Source organism: Sinocyclocheilus grahami, unplaced genomic scaffold (assembly GCF_001515645.1).
Source record: "Sinocyclocheilus grahami isolate Dianchi unplaced genomic scaffold, SAMN03320097.WGS_v1.1 scaffold1346.1, whole genome shotgun sequence".
NCBI classification, from domain to species: Eukaryota; Metazoa; Chordata; class Actinopteri; order Cypriniformes; family Cyprinidae; genus Sinocyclocheilus; species Sinocyclocheilus grahami.
In genome coordinates this window covers 199,586-205,632 of record NW_015506525.1, presented here as the reverse complement: position 1 = coordinate 205,632, position 6,047 = coordinate 199,586, and the positions used below count along the sequence as shown (strand labels likewise).

Genomic DNA, 6,047 nt, shown 5'->3' with positions numbered 1-6,047 from the left:
GATTGGCTAAACCGCCTCTAGTGCGCGTCTAAGCGTCCCGCCCCTCACTTCAGCGGCATAATTGTTAATATCGCTTATCAGTTTGAGCCCGATCGAGAAGCAGAACCTGTTCAAGCACGGCTTTTAATGGTAGGCCTATGTTTTTTGTTTGTTGTTGTCTCATACTTTTAGATACGCTGTTATTTGTAAATGCTACTGCTTATGTTAGCTTTTAATATACAGTTTTATCCTGATTAAAGCTTTAATACAGTACGGCAACTGCATGCGCATCCATGTTTAACGCTTCTCATAGCTATGTGAAAATAAGTGTATAACTGGAACGGTTCATTGTTGGAGCTGAGCTGAATGAGAGAGAGAGAGAGAGAGGGAGAGAGAGATGCAGAGCGTGTGCAGAGCAGGCGACGCGAGGAACAGTATTAAGAACCGCTGCTTTAGAACATTGATTTTGAAACTTGTGAATCCATTAGAATCGTTAGAAGACAGAATCGTGATTCATATATGAATAGATTTTTACGCGCACCGCTAGTTTTCTCTTCCTCTTCTCTAAAGCAGCGCAGCATGGCCCCGCCCCCTTTGCTGCCTTTTCCCGAGGGCGGGGTTTATCTGGGTTTGTGATGTCATGAACCCGGGAAGTAACTCGTTGTAGTCCCTACCAGCCGTTTTTGTAGGCTTTAAACTGCCAGGATTTTAAAAGACGATATCTCCGTTTGCATTGAACTTTCAGCTTCGTAACTTTTCAGACATTGTTTATGTTCAAACAGCAACATTACACACTAACTAACGTTAAAAAAGTGAAATCGCAATCAACCACCCCTTTAAGTTAGTCATTTAGTGTGATTGTGATGTGATTATAATAAACCTGTAGTATTATTCTTCAAAATATCTCCTTTGGTGAAAAAAAATGCCATACAGGGCCAGAACGACATGAGAATTATTAAATAATGATTGAATGTTAATTTCAGGTCAACTATTCATTTAAACAGACTTGGGTAAGTCTTGCGTTTATTTGCACTTACTGACAGAGGCTCTTCAGCTTCTCGGTCTTCTGGTTTCGGGACTTCCAGGCGGTCGATGAAGTTCTGCAGCTCCTTCCTGAAGGCTTTCATCTGAGCATTGATACGGTAAAGCAGCTCGTGCTCTCGTATCCGACCGTCATCGTCATCCATTCTTCCAAACAGCTCTCCGTTGGTGGCGTAAACACGAGCCTCCGCGATGATGGTGCTGGTATCAGCGATGAGTCTGTCGATGGTTCTGCTCAATCTCTCCGCCTCCATCCGGATATCGATCATCTGCTGGCGGTCTTTGAAACCTCTGGATAAAAAACGTCCCTCTGGGGTGTAAAGGGAGCGAGTGGGAGTCAGGCACCGGATATTGCGGACTTCATCGGAGTCACTTTCTCCGCCGACGGGACCCTCACGTTTGCGATGCGGTGGGAGACGAGAGCAGTCGTCGTCGCTTTCCCTGCGGCCGCAGTCGCTCTCTGCATCGCTATCTCTCGGGCTGCCATGGATGCCGAGATGAGAGGCCAGATCGTAGCGCTGCATGTTGGACAGCAGCACACGGTTTTCATACTGCAGCTGCATCACTTTCCCGCTCAGTTCGTTGATCTGCAGCCTAGCGGCTTTCAGCTCTTCCTGCAGGGCTTCAAATTTTGCCCCATCGACTGCTCCGCTGCTAAAGCGCGATCCCTCGTGTGACCCGGCCTTGAATTTGAGTTTGTTGAGCTCGCTAGTCATCTTCTTATTTTGCTCTTCCACGTCAGCCAAGTTGCGGCGCAGAAGCTCAGCCTCGTCCTCCACCAACTGAAGCTGCTGCCGAAGTTCGGACAGCGCCTCGCTCTGCTCTCTGGACGAGGGGTCCATCGTCCCTCCAGACAGCTCATCCCCACGCATATCGTCCAGCCTCGTTGTGCAGACGCACAGACACATCCTTGGCCACCTGGTAGAGGAATGAACATTTTACAGATGATGTTTTTGGAGATGTTGTATTTTTAATGTCACTGTCTTGCTGTTTTGTGATTGGGTATTTTTGACTTTTTTGACTCTAAGGGAAGAATATCATATCTGACCTGTATTAGTTGTTTGTTTACAGGCATCATAGATTGCCTTGAGGATTTGATTCTACCTTTAGGTCTTGCTCCAGGCTCCTCAGCAGTTCCCCATCAAATTCACCGGTTTCTGCGTATCGCATTCTCTTCCTCTCTGCCTTTCGCAGGCGATACTGAAGGATCCTGCAGTTCTTATTGGCTCTCTCCAGTTCACGCCGCATGTCCTGCAGCTGACAGGCGTCTTCCTCGTAGAACGTGTCCCTCATTTCATCCATCTCCGCTCGCATTTCTTCAATTTCATGCTAATACATCACAAGTTCACATGTCAGTCATGTTTGCTTACAAAAATATGCAACTACAGTATATGTAGAATTTTATGTTGGTCAGTGACAAATAATGGTGGAACTTTTTAAAATCTAGTTAAAATGTCGGAGCCAAATGTCAGAAATGCAATCATTGTATTTATTTTGGTTTTAAACAAAAAAAACTTTATTGCACGTTCAACAAACGTTTTGATATAGTAACTGAATAAAATATTGTGATGTTACTGTCATCGTTAATAGAATGATATTCTTCTTAGACTTTGAATACATACATATATTAATTATTCAAGTTGTCAAACATATTTTTAAGGTAAAAATATTTTCTAATCATGCATTTGACAGTATATGTACACGTCATCAAAGTATTTCTGAATCACAGATATTGTGTTTTATAGATATATCAAGTTTTTTGCAGTCATACATGAACTAATCTGTTATGTAATTATACAAAAGGTGCATTTCACTCTAAAAAAACATTTTTTTGAAGTTGTTAAGACAAGTAGCATTTTAGTCTTTCTACTTAAAAATGTCGCTTTTAATTCAATGTCTTATTTGTCCATTTTTTGTTTTTTTTTTGGTAATTGTGAAATTTACTAGCAATTTCTGAGTGAAAATGGTTTCAAAGTAAATTATACACTTTTTTGCAGTGTTGAATCACAGTCGTGATTTTATGTTTTTCTTGTCACATGATAAAAATGTTTCAAGCATTAATGATATTTTCTTTCAATAATTCTTATTAATTATCCTTTTAAAAATAAAAAATAAAGTATTTATGCCAAACTACTTTAAAATAGTTCTTCTATCTTCTCAGGATGATGGCCTTATGTCCTGCAAAAAATATCTAAATCAATTTAATTCAGAACTGAAAGCATGTTCATTACAATTTTAAATGTTTTTACTGTAATAGAACCCATTTTTTCCAGCCACATTTTTCATCCTACACTTTAAAAAATTGCCAGGAATTTACAGGATTAAAGAGTATTATTTTACAATATATTACTGTAGTTAGAAATATGCTGTGAAATCAATGCATGCTGGCTCATTTTCTTACCAATGCCTGTGAATGAACAGCAGAATGATGCTAACATCTCAGTCATTTACTGCTCATGTTTTACTTTGAATTCACATTATAAAGTCTTTAACTGTGCCACTGTGAGAAATGTAGATGTTTACTTCTGCAATTGTTTTGAAGTCACCATGATGGTGATAAGTGATTATTATTTGTTTGGGCTCTTTGACTTTGCATATTCATATTCATATTCATATTTCTGATCTAGTCATGTCATATGTGTGAGAAATGAAAGCATTTTTCTAAATGATGACAAGCTAGAATATGAAATGAGCGAATTGCCTGATTTTAAGATAGACAAACTATTCTTAGCATGAACATGAAGATTTTATTTTAGCATTATTTAAGCATGAAGATTAATCAATAACTGATTTCATATTCATAACTGTCTGAGGATGGATCTTTCACAATAGTGAAGCAACTGCTGAGAAACATCTAATTGATGTGACATCCAAAACACAATGATAACACTCAACAAATAAGTGAACCAAAACTAGTTAAAAACCAACAAGAATATAAAAATAAACTACAGCATGATCTAGTCATGCTGCATTGCATGCTGGGTGCCTTCACAGTATGATGCTCTTTGTTCAGAAGAAATTTCTGAGTGTTAGATACGAGACAAGACCCACTGTGAAAGTCATGCAGTTATTAACCTGGAACATATTGTAATTTCACACTAATTCTTTAACAGTGTACCTTCAGGTATTCGTTGTCGTCCTCCAGTCTCTCGATCTCCTCCTGCAGCTCCTGGTTCGGCTGGGGTAATGCTTCTGAGGGCCGGTGTGCCTCCGTTGCCGTCTTCGCTGGCATGCCGCTTTCTTTCTTCAAGCTTTTGTTCATGTGAAACTGTATGAGTTCAGACTGCAAGCATCCCTCCCTCCAGAAGCCCGGGCCGCATCCTACAGCGCTCTTGGCCGCCTGCTTCCCTCCGTCGGCTCTCGCGGTCTCTCTTTTGCCCTGAGAGGATTTCGAGGAGCTGGGCTGATCGGACACCACCCGAGCAGCATCGGCCCCCACACCCAACTCGTCGGAGGCGTAGGGTTCCTCAGAGGAGCTGCTGCGCCCCTCGATGCTCTTGCTCTTCTCCGCCCTTCTGAGAGTCGGGCTTTCAGCACCACTGGCGTGGACAGCTGCCGCGCCTTTGGCCGCGTGTCGCTCTTTGCCGGTGTGGACAGTGACCGGAGAACTACTGCGGCTGCTCTTACCGCCGCTCTTTGACGCGCCGGCTTTGCCAGACGCGCTTTTGGAAGCCGCTTTTGACGGCGAGTCTTTGAATCTGGCTGGCGAGGACGCACGCTGCTGCTGCTGCTTCATGCTGCTGTTCTCCACAGAGTCCATTCTGTCATCTGTGCGAGTTTACGTGTGCGTAATCCATTTTATCCTGCATGCAGCTGAGAGGGAAAACGTTTCAATATTATTCATTCATTAGAATTGATCTGTAGTGGACCATACTCTCATAAAAATGAGCTTAAAACCCATCTGGCAGCTGGTCAAGCAGAAACAATGACCAGCATGTTAAAAACGGATTTCCCAGCAGTGGGCCCAACCCATCACCAAATAGTCCACCATAATGTGGACACAAATGGGGAAGTGTGTCTGCCTCGTATTATTTAGTTCGAAAATGTCCATGCTTTTGTCAGGGTGTCGACCTGATGGATTCGTCTGAAGTCAGAGGATGTTATGAAGGCAGATCAGATGTTGTCAGCTGCTCAGACAGGCCTAGTCTTTTTCACGTATAGACATTTACAGTAAGTCTGATCAAATCAAGACAGACACAGACTATTATCTCAGGTCCGCGTCTTTTTAATAAACAATTTCTTTCACTCTACCGGTTATTTTCCATGTGGGCCCCTGATACTCAACGACGAGTCATTTGGACAAACACATCGACCATCTAGCTTCAGCTGAGACTCAAAGCATCATGAATTATTACCAACTATATGCAGGACACTGCTAAAGCACCAGACTCGTTCTTTACTGTTACATTCATTTGGTTAGCCTAAGCTATTGTTAATATGTCCATCTTAGATTCTACAGTCTCGTGTCCAAGTAAACCAAGACTTATTTCTTCATCGGGTTTGAATGTTGTCGTCGCGGTGAGCTGTTTTCTTATAACCTTTCCAAGGTGAACGAGTCGTTGAAGCCTTTCTCTGTGCCCCAGCCGAGCAACAGACGCTCAGACAGCATACGTAACCATCCCATAATAACAGAGGACCACAATCCTTACCTTTTCACATCTCATCTTCTCATCTTCACAGTGCGGGCAAAAAATAATGGCAGTGTACAGCGTCCAAAACCTCCATTAAAACCGATCAATATTCACACGTCACCGCCGGGCGGAGTCTCGAGCATCAGCACCCACCCATCCATCCACCCACCCATCTATCTATCTATCTATCCACCCATCTATCCATCCACCCATCCACCTATCTATCTATCTATCCGCCCATCTATCCATCCACCCATCCACCTATCTATCTATCTATCTATCTATCTATCTATCTATCTATCTATCTATCTATCTATCTATCTATCTATCTATCTATCTATCTATCTGTCTATCTGTCTATCTATCTATCTATCTATCTATCTATCTATCTATCTA

At 42.2% G+C, this 6,047-nt stretch overlaps 1 pseudogene; it reads right to left on the bottom strand.

The window, feature by feature from the left end:
* The window catches only part of LOC107569447 (protein SOGA3-like), a 6,841-nt pseudogene extending 1,095 nt beyond the window's left edge, over positions 1-5,746 (bottom strand).
* Between the last annotated feature and the right edge of the window lie 301 nt (positions 5,747-6,047).